Consider the following 12,066-nt stretch of genomic DNA (forward strand, 5'->3'; position numbering starts at 1 on the left):
GGTGGCCCGGAAGCTGTGTGTTTGGGCCAAATTGCTTAACTTCTCGGTGCCTCAGAGTCTTCCATTGTGAGATGGTTGTAGCAAGGTGACAAAAAGTTATTTGGGCTGGCACCAGCATCCCTCTTACACACTGTTCAGAAGGATACTGTGATGGAGCATTTTAGGGAAGGAGGGAGAGGCCCCTGGAAAATGGTCTGTAAAGAGACAATGGAGCAAGGTGGTAGCTACAATGCTCTGCACTAAAAAGGTATCAGAAATGTATGGAGATGGGAGAGAACCGAGTGAGCGGATGAATGTGAGAAAAGGAAACAGGAAGAGGAAGTGTGGGGACTGGGCTGGCAAAGGCAGGATATATCAGATCAGGAATATCTACTATCATTTTATGTTGTCTGTGATGAAAACCCATCTGCTGCTCCCAAACTATTGATAAAGTCTGTTATTCGCACAAAATGTGGTTCAGGGTGGGACAGGAGGGAGGCCAGGGATGGGATGAGGAGTGAGGTCAGCACAGAGCAGAGGGAAGAAGCAACCCTGGAAGGCAAGTGAGGGGAGGTCAGAGGTGACAACATTTATCCCCTCCCTGGGGCATTGAAGACATCTCGGTCAGGGGAGTGGGCTGGAACAGGGGTAAAACCATCTTTGTTGAAATATCGAAGCATAAACGGAAGTCAGCACCCAATGGAGAGTGAGGCTCCAATGGGTACATGGCTCACCAGCTGCCTTCAGAGATGTATGTTCAGAAATTATCTTCAGTTGAGAACGTCTAGGGTTCTCAGGTAAGACCTGGTCAAATGCATTTTGCCAGCATCCTCTCCCTTCCCACAGCCCTCTGCCCTACTGCCTTGCTTCCAAATTTTTATTTTTATTTCTTCCCCAGAACCTGCCCCTTGCTTGATAACCAACTGATCTAACAGAAGAAAGCATCCTGGTAGATCCTTCTACTATAGAGTTAAGAGTTTCATGGGTCACACCCCATGGAGGGTACTTACTTTTTTAAAGGCGACTCAGTAAGTGCTGAAGAAATAACATAAAGGGCAGAGTGTATACTACCAGCAAAGAGATGGTTAGGACTGTGTGTTTGGGGTTGATAATATGGACTAGCCTTTACCTGCTGACCCTGCCAGCCCTCTCCAAAAGAAAGAGAGAGGATCTCTATCACCTTAATGTTCTCAGAGTCCAGCCCAGCATCTGACACAGATAAGCTAGTCAATGAGTGTCAACTGTCCCAGGTGATCCCAGCTGTTGAATGAGTTTGCCTACCACTGATGACCCCAAAGCCATAGACGTAAGCCCATCCAACCCAGCACAGTGTCCCTTCATTTCTGAATGTGGCAGTGAGTTCACTTTCTCCAGGGTGAGATCAGAGGATAGTGTAGGCCCGTGGTCGGCAAACTGCGGCTCTTGAGCCACATGTGGCTCTTTGGCCCCTTGAGTGTGGCTCTTCCACAAAATACCACGGCCTGCGTTGGAAGAAGTTTAAGTTTTAAAAATGTGGCTCTCAAAAGAAATTTCAATGGTTGTACTGTGGATATTTGGCTCTGGTGACTAATGAGTTTGCCGACCATTGGTGTAGGCTAAACAAATAACCCTCTTTCTTCCTGGCATTCACTGGCTCCATGTCTGTGCTCTGGGCATTGCACTAACCAAGTCTTCCTGTTTTCCCCACTTTAGCAAAAAGTGGAGGGAGCTGAGGATGGGTGGGGGAGAATGATCAGAGTCAAGGAGAAAAGAAGGTAACGAGGATGGCAGAAAGTGGTCAGCCAATGCATGATAATTCAAATTCGGCTCAAGGTGACACTAGACATTATATAGGTCACAGGCCAATGGCTCAGATGCGGCCAGTGAGACAGGTAATGAGGGGCCGCTTCTCCCAGGAGGGCCCGTGACCTTTCCAAGTGCAGTAGCCTCTCCTTGGCTTCAGACAATTGTTGCCAAACACACAGGAGTCCCCTGTGGCTAGATCTTCCTATTTTTTTTCCACCAAGAAAAGCCGAAAAGTGAGTGAGTTCTCCTATATTTAAAAAATGCCCATTTGGAAACAAGTTTTCAAAAATCCAAACGCTACTCCAGTCAATAAAAATGCATTCGCAGGTGGGCCCAGTTGTCTCTTTTGATGCAGAGCAGTGGTTCTCAAGCCTAACCAGGTACCACGATCTCCTGCAGAAATGGGGCCCACCCCCAGCGCCTCCGAGTCAGCATCTCTGGGGCAGAGGCCTGAACGTCGCATCTCTCACAAGTTCCCAGGTGCTGGGTGGACCCCATTCTGAGATCTCTGCCGCCATTAAGCGCTAGGGCTCCAGCCTTCCTCTCTGCCCTCGTGAGGTGCTGCTGGCTGGAGGGGAAGGGGCTGCTCGTTCCTTGAGGGCCTCCTGTGCACAGAGCTCCTGTGTGACCCCTCTCTACACTGATCCTGCCTTCGGGGCATTTTATAACGGAGCACAAGGCTCTAGTCCTTGGATTCTTTCATCTCCTGGATGTATTTTCCTGGCTCTGTCTGGGTCCCAAGCACCCAGTCATCTTCTCTGAGCCCAAAGCCGAAGATGCTCTCCTTAGAGAAGCAGGTGTCCCTTAGAGCTGCGGTGCTCAGCTGCATCTGATCATGTGGCTAGTAGATACATTCCGACACAAATCCTCACGGTGTCAGGGGTTCTGCAAGGTTGCTCTAATTGCTTGAAGCTTAAAAAGCATGTGTAACCTCTTCTGCCTTCAGAGAGTCGATTCCAACGAGGCCGGGGGAAATTTATAAACCCTTGGGGTTCTCATTAGGGTAGGAGAGCCCATTTCCAGTCACTAAGGGGGGGTGGGAAGAAGTATTCATTGCTCCAACCAGCCTACGCTCACCGGGATTCCCACTGTGTCTCTTCCAACGCAGAACGACAGAGCTCACCAGCTCTTCTCCCTAACGCAGGCCCCGTTGAGAAAGCAGGAAACCCCTTTCCTCTTGTTTCCACAGACAGCGATGCAGAAGTTGCTGAAGACCAGGTTTCCAGGAGGCCCGCAAAGCTAGCGCTGTGAGAACCTAGCTGTCCTTCGGGACTCACTGCCAGGGCCCGACAATGACAGCTCATGTCGGATACCTCTCCGGATGGATCTAAGAACTTAGTCCCCTCGTTCCGAAAGCTCTCCCTCATCCCAAATGCCTCATGTCTTGTCCTTGAATTCTCCCGACATTTCTCCACTGATAAGACAGAAAAAAGGAAGACTGGCAGGTGAGTCTTCCATGTGCGTCACTGCTTAGCGCCTGGAAAAGACCACCGCCTTGGGCAGGGTGTCACAGGGCAGGTGAGCGTCAGCCGCTGTAAATAAGGTGACCGCAGGCCAGGGCTGTGCGCCTGGTGGGCTCCACTAGAGAAACCTCCGGTTCTTAGAGCTTGCTCCTCCAACTGGAGGGTGAGGCTCCTGGCAGGGACCTTCATGAGTGAAGCCTCCGCTGGGACATCTGCATCAGCCCTGCCAAGATCCTGCTTCTGGAAGCATTCTCCTGTCCCCCTCCCCCGAGCTCTCTGGGCTAAGGTCTTTATCCCTTTTCAGAGCCTGGGCCTGTGTTTCCACCACCATTCACTGCACTGAAGCCTTCCCGCTACAGCTCAGGCCCACTGCCCCTGCCTGAAATCAGGAGCCTGGACTCGGGTAGACCCACAGAGACCCGAGGCCCAGCTGTAAAATGTGCAGCACATCACGTGTGCTGTGGTTTTACACTCCGCCGGTTTGTGTCCAAGGAAATAGCGGTAGCACAAAGCTACCGAGGAACCTGGGGACCCCCAGGTTGGAGGGTGATGCCCAGCTCTGTCACCGACCGCTGAGGGGACCTTAGGCAAGGTGCTTCTCCACCCCTGAGCCTGACTTCTCCACACGTAAGATGGAGAGGATGATTCCTATCTCTTAGGGTTGGCGTGAGACCAAGTATTTAAACCCTCTATCAGGGCACAGAAAAAATGTCCCAAGGCCTAGCTTAGGGCTTGAAGGGAGGTCAAAGCCAGAAGATTTAGTTGAAATGGACTGAGTTGAAGCAGGTTGATGTCCAGTTTCCACCCGCATAGAATGTTTGTGTGGAGGGGGGGAGAGGGTTTTACAATAGAAGCTTTGATCTCCCACCTGCCCTCCTTTCTCTCGCCCTTGGGGGGTTTTACATGGTGTCTTCAGCTATCTCGCGGAAGTATTTGTCCCTGCCTTGTGACATTCAAGAGGATAGATGGAGACTCTGGGTGACAGAGACGCGGGCCAGAGGCGCATGGCCTTGGCATTTGGAACTCCAGACTTCAAAGCAAATGCAGCAAACGGTGTGTGTGTGTGTGTGTGTGTGTGTGTGTGTGTGTGCGCGCGCGCGCGCGCACGCGCACGCGCCAAATGCAGCCCTCAGCTTCTATTGCATTTGGCCAGTACAGGTTTTAATGTTTTAAAATTACTTGAAGACTTTTACAGATCTGGGGAGTTTATAAAAGCATCTGAATTTCTGGCTTCTTTTAAAAAGAATGGCATCAACCAACTCCTACTGCATGGCAACTATTGGCTGGAGCTGAGAGCAGGGCCTGCACCCTCCACCCTGTCACAGGTCACACTCATTCCCCCTGCATACCTGTTCCCTGTCTGGCTTCAACCCACCTGCCTTTCTGGCCTCTCCTTGACTGGAGAGGGACTTTGTTAAAGACTCTGTTCCTCTACAATCAATGAGGCATCGAAAGCATTGTGTCAGCCTCCCAAGGGTGTCAGAGGCCCTCAAAACACAACATTTGCCTCTCCTACCCCAGTGCATAGGGTATGCCAAGACTGGGTGCTGAGGAAGGTACATATATTCGCCACAACCAACCAGGAGGCCAGTGGCAGAACCAAGACTTACCTATGGACCCAGCTCCTAAGGCAGGCATCCTCAAACTTTTTAAAGTGGGGGCCAGATCACGGTCCCTCAGAGAGCTGGAGGGCCAGACTATATGAACTACTAATTCCTACTGTAACACCTCGGCTGCGCTCACTGCCCAAAAAACCTGGCGGGCCGGATCAGACTCCTCTGCGGGCCGCAGTTTGAAGACCCCTGTAAGGCCTTGGCTATTGGCGTAGCTTCATGGATGTGCACATAGAGTTGCAAAACGAAATTTTAAAAGAAGAACCAACGAGTTCCACCATAGTTATTTACAAACTCCGACACCAGCTGAAAAGAAGGGAAAAAATCAATCGGTAACAAATGTTGTTGGACGCCTACTCTCTCGTATGCCCTTTGATTTGTACTCAAACCCTCTTGAGCAAAGCCTCCTTATGGCACTTACGCCAGTGTGAGAACAGGGCTACTTCATACCTGCCAGCAAGCGAAGAGTTGCCCGGGGCCTTGAGCTGCAGCCTTCACATGGGTCTTGTCCCTGACAACCAGTTGCTCTCCACATAGGCCTATGTGCCCATGGGACCTCGGGGGTCCCCTTACCACCCAATTCTGATGCCACCTTACAAGTCTCTTGATTCACACTCAGAATTTCTCCCTTGCACCCCCAGCCTGGACTAGCCCAACCGTGTAGAGTAACAGAGACTAACTAGGCCCCCCATCAGCTCTCTGGTCATTACTTGACATTGTATGATCACCCTCAAATTACGAGGTTGGGGCAGATATTTTTATGTTCCCAGGTCTCCATTTCTAGGAAAAGAGATTGCCAGTTCTGCCTGCGTCCTGGGAGGCTACCCTGGAATGGAAAGAATAAATTTTTGAAAAGTCAGAGTTAAAATTTGCTTTTTAGGATCATCTCTGTGGAGTAGGCCTATGACAATATTAATAACAGCTAACACTGACTGAGTGCTTTCTTTGGGCCAGGCAAGTTTATTACCTTTTTAAACTCTCACGTGATAGATAAGAAAGGGATGATTCAGAGGGGGTAAGTAAGGTCCTGAAGGTCACATAGCGAGTTAAGCACAGAGCTAGGAGTAATACTCAGGGCTAGCTGGCTGCCTATGCCCTAAATGTTACTACACTAGACTGTCAGCTGATAATCACTTGGGAATCTTATGATTGGTGCTGGAATGGCATAGACCTTCCCCCACACTCTGGAAAAAAGACAAGAGATTCTCAAGTATCAGATACATATTTGGAGACAATGAAGACTTAACAGGCTCTGACTTTGGAAGCGTGGCTTCCACACAGACAACGCATCCTTATCTTCCAAGTGATCGCTGGCGTTAAGAACACAGAGCAGATGATGCTAACAGTGCCCACTTCACTTTAAAAATTAGGATACGGGATGAGGCCACAATTGCCAAGCTTATTGGAGGGGAATATGTAAACAACCTTAGGTAAATCAGCATTTACTGAACATCTACTACACGCCTAGGTGGATGAGATACACCAACTTGTCTTGTTTTTAAATTGTGGTTAAATGTACATAGCACAATATTTACCATTCCAACCTTATTTTTGTTTGTTTGTTTGTTTGTTTGTTTTTTAATCTTCACCCGCGATATTTTTCCATTGATTCTTTAGAGCGAGTGTAAGGGAGGGGGAGAGACACACAGAGAGAAACATTGATGTGAGAGAGACACATCGATTGGTTGCCAGGAATCAAACCTGCAACCCAGGAGAAAAATACCACATGATCTCACTCATTTATGGATAATAAAGAACATTATAAACCAATGAACAAAAAGATAGATTCAGAGACAGTAAAGCATCAAACAGACTGTCAAATTACAGTGGGGAGGATAGGGAGAGGTGGGGGAGATAAGAGATCAACTGAAGGACTTGTATGCATGCATATAAGCAAATCCATTGGACACAAAACGCTGGCGGGAAAGGGCCTTTATGGGAGTGGGGAGGGGGTGGGGGTAAGATATGTACATAAAATATCTTAATAAAAAATGGGGAAAAAACCACCCTGCAACCCAGGAGTGTGCCCTTGACCGGGAATCAAACCTGCAATCCTTCAGACCATGGACTGATGCTCCATCCACTGAGCCCAACCGGCCGGGGCCATTCTAACCATTTTTTAAGGCTACAGTCCTGTTGCATTATGTACAATCATGTTGTTGTGTGGCATCACTGCCATCCATCTCCAGCTGAACTCTCCCCGGTCAACATGAATTTCTCTCATAGGAAGTGCCTACAGCAGCCAAATCCACCGATTCCTTCCGAGCAGATGCCGTCTTTTACATTCCACCTTTCACACGACAGGCAAATGGGCACCGAACAGACACCTTTTTTTTCTTATTTTTTTATTAAATTATCTGTGTACATATCTTATCATCCCCCCCACCCCATATAGGCCCTCCCTCCCCAGAGTTTTGTGTCCATTGGTTGTACTTACATGCATGTATACAAGTCCTTCGGTTGATCTCTTATCCTGGCAGGGGAGATGCCATGATCACGAACAGACACCTTGATTCCCTGCCTCCCTCGCTCCTTCATTCATTCCAACCGGGGTGCCTGACTGCGCCCCGGAACCCGTGCTGCCTGTGGCTTGGTCGGGACTTCAGCGAGACAGGAAACACATAAAAACGCCTCAGTAACTCCAGAGCTCCATTTTTCACAGGGCTGTGGGCGGGCTGGCAACAAGGAGAAAGGATGTATTTTTGAAAGGATAAAGCCCCCTTATTATAGCATTACACCAAATTCCTGCTGCTACAGTTTCCTTCAGGAAACTCCAGGCACGGCCGGGCCCGGTGCAGGGAAAACAATGAAGACATTCTGCAGCCCTGTCTGCAGAGCCAAGAGCGGGCTTCAGGGGTGCGAGGAGATGTCGCCATAAAAGTCTGGGGAGACGGAGGCGTCCTGGCGACCAGGCTGGCTTGGCTTTTATCTGCACTGTTGTGTGATGGCTCACCCTGCCTTGCTCCCCCAGAGTGGAAGGGGGAGCCTTGCCTTTTGCTCCACTTCTGAAGTTCCCGATGGCTGCTTGGCTCTGTCTGACTAGAGCACTGAAGTTCGGGAATGGGTATCACGTTTTTTTTTCCATGCATGTGGGTAACGCAGGGGAGCCCACATCGGTCCTTGAGGGTTCTTCCAAGGACGGTGGAGGTCAGTGGGTAGCCTACTTGGGAGTGAGATCTCGGGCAGGCTTTCTCCACCTCCACATCACTCACATTCGGGCCACACAACTCTTTGTGGGGGAGGGCTACTGTAGCAGCGTCCCTAGCTTCTACTCACTGGATGCTGGTTTCACTCCCCCCCTTCTTTCCCCTGCCTCCCCCCCACCAAGTTATAGTTGTGACCACCAAAAATGCCTCCAAGCCTTGCCAAATGTCCTCCGGGGAGTAGGACTGCCAGACTTAGGAAATAGAAAAGCAAAAGAGTGCCAGTTACATTTGAATTTCAGATAAGCAAAGAGTCACTTTATTAGAGTATGAGGGGCATGTTTTTACTAAAGAAATAAATAAAGCAAATGATCCGGTGTTTATTTGAAACTCCACTGTAACAGGGCATCCTGAATTTTATCTGGAAACCCTCACCCAGTGGGCCAAATCGCCTCCCGTTGAGAACCACTGCTCCAGGTTAGCCAACCCCCCGGTTTGCCCAGGATTGTCCTGGTTTCAGCACCGAAAGCCCAGCACCCCGGGAATGGCCTCATTCCCAGGTAGACAGGGGCAGCGGGCCATCCTGGAAGGTCCACCCTCCATCCTTTGTGCTGGTTTCAGCCTTCGGGCTCCCCAGGGGCCTCGGAGGCACTGCTGCTGCTTTTAGTGGCTGGAGAGGCTTCCTTGCAGGATTGACAGACAGAGCCCTCCATTGGGAGCTACTAAATGGCTGTTTTTTGCTGAATTGTTGATTCGCAAACACCACTAAAACATTCCCAATAATGGCCCCCGTCAGCCTTCAAAGGGGCCTATTGATTGTGACGGCCTCAGAATAGATTATTCTTCCCAGCAAAGAGCATGCATAGCCCAGCTATTTCATCTTAAATAATCCAATACCCGGGGCTAATGGGACTTCCCCACCAGCTAGCAGGACTACAGCTCTGCCTTCGCTTTCCTGTAAATCCTCAGAATGGATTTTTGGGGTGTTTGCTGTTGCCCTAATTCAGAATTGTATTAACTGGTCTCCCCCTTCACCCTGGGCTGTTCCTCAGCAACAGAAATCCTCCCCCTCCCAGCCCCCGTCATCTTATGTTGGGCAAGAGAGCATAGTGAGGCAGGGGAATGGGCGTTCCTGAAGATTCTTCTGCACTAATATATCTATTACTACCCATGGTGCCACTCAATCCATCACAGACCCCCAAGGTTCTTTTTTCACAGAACTCTGGACGCTAGGCACTATGGGAAGGAAAGCCACTGTGGGTTCCTTGAGCCCAACAGGCTTCCACTCACTATGATGGCCCCTTTATAACTATGTCATCGTAGGTGGCACATGGAGGTAAAATAAAATGTTTTCCAAAAACTTAGAAATGAGGCCTTTTCCCAAGAATTAAACTGAAAGTGGTCATGTACCGTGGCTGTGACTAACTGGGTAAATATGCTACCGAGAAGTCTGGGGAAAACCTCATGTTCTCACCCGGGCATCTGGACACTGTCTCCAGGAGGCAGCGTGCAATGTGATGGCCATGGTGTGCTGGAGCCTGCCCACACGGCCTGGGGGCCGCTGTGCCCAGCTCTCCCCACTGGTGGCTTCCAATCAGCTGTGGTGGGAGTATTTACACCATGGGACTTGGCAAACGCCACACAGCAGGGCTTGTTTTTGCCTTCTTCCCAGGGACCACTTGTTAAACATTTACTAGTCCTGCATTGGACAGAAGTATAATTAAGACCTAGAGTCTTGCCCAGTTGAGTTTGATCATGCCTGGAGAAGGACTGTATAAACCGCCTGGCATTGAAACAGAAGCCCGAGACTTGGCCAGTCTCTCATCAGTAGCCAGTCAATAGCTAGCCAAGGAGTGGAGGCCTAACTCTTGCAGACATGCCCCCTTTGGGGAATCAGGGTACCTTGTCTATTGATCCGCTCCAGGCCCCCTTGGGAACTTTCTGAATATAACATGGCTTCTCAAACTGTGGATTATAACTCTGGCTAGCTCTATTTTTCATTATAAGGTAATAAATCAGCACTCCCAGCTCATGCATCCACCTTGGGAGGGTGATTGCTTCCCAGCATAGTAGTTTTGAGCCCAGTTGTTGGAAGGAGTCCCACAGCCTGGGTTTGAACCTTAGCTTAGCTACTTTCTGGCAGCACAACCTGAGCACGCTGCTCTCAGTGTCCTCACCTGCGTCCTTCCTGGGACCCAGCCCCAGCTCGGCTTTCCCCATGTCCACAAAACTTTTGCCTACTTCAGCACACACTGGATGCACCCTTCTCGAAACCAGGTTTTTTTGTTTTTGTTCTTTTTTCCAGTCTTGTCTCCACCAACTAAGTTTTATGATGCTTGAAGACAAGAATGATGCTTTATATGACTTTTATTCCCAGAAAGACCTATCCTTGCCTGCGCACGTGGCAGCTGCCTGATACAGCTCACTGGGAGTTAGTGAACTAGTTTATATAGATTCTTAGGCATATTTCAGATAGAGTACAAGGTATGTTTCACGCTAACCCACAAAAAATGCCGACTCCCCCACCCCCCACATTGCCCATTGCATGCCCTTCCCTTATTTCTCACCTTAGTGGGTGCTCTTTTCTCAAGGGCATGACCCTGACTACAAGGGGATATTTTGAGTACAAAGAACAGAGGGCTTCAGCTCACTCTTGGCCTCAACAATAAGCAAGTCCAGAGGCAATACAATCTGAAGGTGAATACAGATCAGAAACCAGTAATGCTGTACCTAGCGACCCAGGAACCTTCCACCTTACCTCTCAGCCATCCTTGGTGCTGGCCTCTCCTGGGGAAGATACCAGGGCAACCCGTCAGCACCAGGCATTCCTGGTAAAGCCCATCTCTCTCTCTGAATCTCCTTAGGAGAGCGTAAACCTTCCCCCACACCCTCCCCACCACACCCACACACCCCCCCCCAGGCTTTTCCTCACGTCTCATTGATCACGTACTCTTTACATAACCAACCAGTAGGCACAAAGGACCCCCCCACCAACATCATGACTGGTCCTCCAAGCTCTGCCGGCACTCCCACTGAAATGGGGGCCCAACCACCAAGAAGGGGAAATAACTTTCTCCTCCCTCTTCTGTACATTCGATAAAGTAGTACAAAGATAACTCTGAACTTTGAGTGAAAAGAACCATCAGTGACCTGCCAGTACTTATTGGACATTATTAGTAGTAGTACAGTATGTGACAACCAACTTCAATCCCAGTGTCTGTCTCTGTGCCTGTGTCCTTGACCCAGAAACTGAGAAGGTTGCTCAGCCTCCAGGAAGCAGAAATGCCCGGGCACTATCCTCCCAGTCCGGGGAGCCCTGAACCCATGATTCCCAGGAGGTAGTATATAATCCCCAGCTCCCTCACACCTGGGGCAGGGGGGTAGATAACTCCGAGGTCTGAGTTCTCTACTGTTTCCCACAGGGCTAAGCTCCAGACACCCCTGGCTCCCATCACCTCCTTTCCCCTACTCCCCTCCCCTTGCAGAATCCTCATCTCAGGCTCTGCTCCTAGAACACAAGCTAAGACTTCACGTTCAACCTGCAAGCCTGCTTCCCTTGTAGCCCAGGCATGGGTCATGCGTGAGGGGATTAAAAAATCTGGGAGACACCTAGTCTGTGGCCCACGCACCTAGCAGACCCTCCACGTCTTGGCTCCTCTTTTCAGAACCACATTCCCAGAAGAGGCAGAACTAGAAGCAGAAAGAGTTGACCTCTCATTTATGGTTCAGGCTGCAGACTTCCCTTCAATTACCTAAGCAGCCGTATTGTCACATAATTTAAGGGAACTGCTCTCTCACAGACAAAAACAGATGGAGGCGGAAACGTTCGGGGTGGGATAAAGGCAAGAAGGGAAGGAGGGCACAAGGAAAGACAAAGACCCCAAAATATTGTGTACAAAAGACCCTGGTCTCTCTGAAGGGGTTCTAGTCCGGCCCAGGTGCATGACTGAAGAGGATGCCGCATTAATGAGTATGAATTACAGGAAGCACGTTTTTTCCCTTTTTAAAGGAAGGGATGTCAGCATGACTGTCCTTAGGACGTCCTACCGCTGAAATGATAGCAAAGGCCCCAGGGGTATTGAA

The sequence above is a fragment of the Pipistrellus kuhlii genome, unplaced genomic scaffold (genome assembly GCF_014108245.1).
Source record: "Pipistrellus kuhlii isolate mPipKuh1 unplaced genomic scaffold, mPipKuh1.p scaffold_m20_p_11, whole genome shotgun sequence".
NCBI lineage: Eukaryota > Metazoa > Chordata > Mammalia > Chiroptera > Vespertilionidae > Pipistrellus > Pipistrellus kuhlii.